Raw genomic sequence first — 496 nt, forward strand, 5'->3', positions numbered from 1 at the left:
GGTATAAACAACCCTGCCAAACACTACACAACAATAACACAAACGCCAGTGTTGCGTAGGGAGACGAAAGGAGCGACGCAAGAGGGGCACAGATCACGTTCGATATACCCCCCCCCCCCATCTGATGGAACCCCTTGATGGCTTGGGCTTTGGACTATTCATCATGGGATTAATTCAACATTTAATTATGGCTCTTATCTTCCCGTTGGCCGGTCGACCTAATTTGAATGAAAGTGAGTTGCGCAGTTAATGGATATTAGTTCTAACGAGGATGTTATGCTAGTGTGTTAGTTTCATGGACGGTACGGACTACAGTATCTTGTAGTATGTCTGTATTGCATGTAGAGTGATGCATTAAAGAAGAAGAAAAAGAAGAAGAAGAAGAAAATAGGGGAGAAATAGAAATAAGAATAAATAAGTTTGGGTTGAAAAGAAAAGAATTATGAAAAAAAAAAAATGTTGGGTAGAAAAGACACGTCATAGAAAAAGGTAGGTG

Source organism: Penaeus monodon, chromosome 19 (genome assembly GCF_015228065.2).
Source record: "Penaeus monodon isolate SGIC_2016 chromosome 19, NSTDA_Pmon_1, whole genome shotgun sequence".
Lineage (NCBI taxonomy): Eukaryota > Metazoa > Arthropoda > Malacostraca > Decapoda > Penaeidae > Penaeus > Penaeus monodon.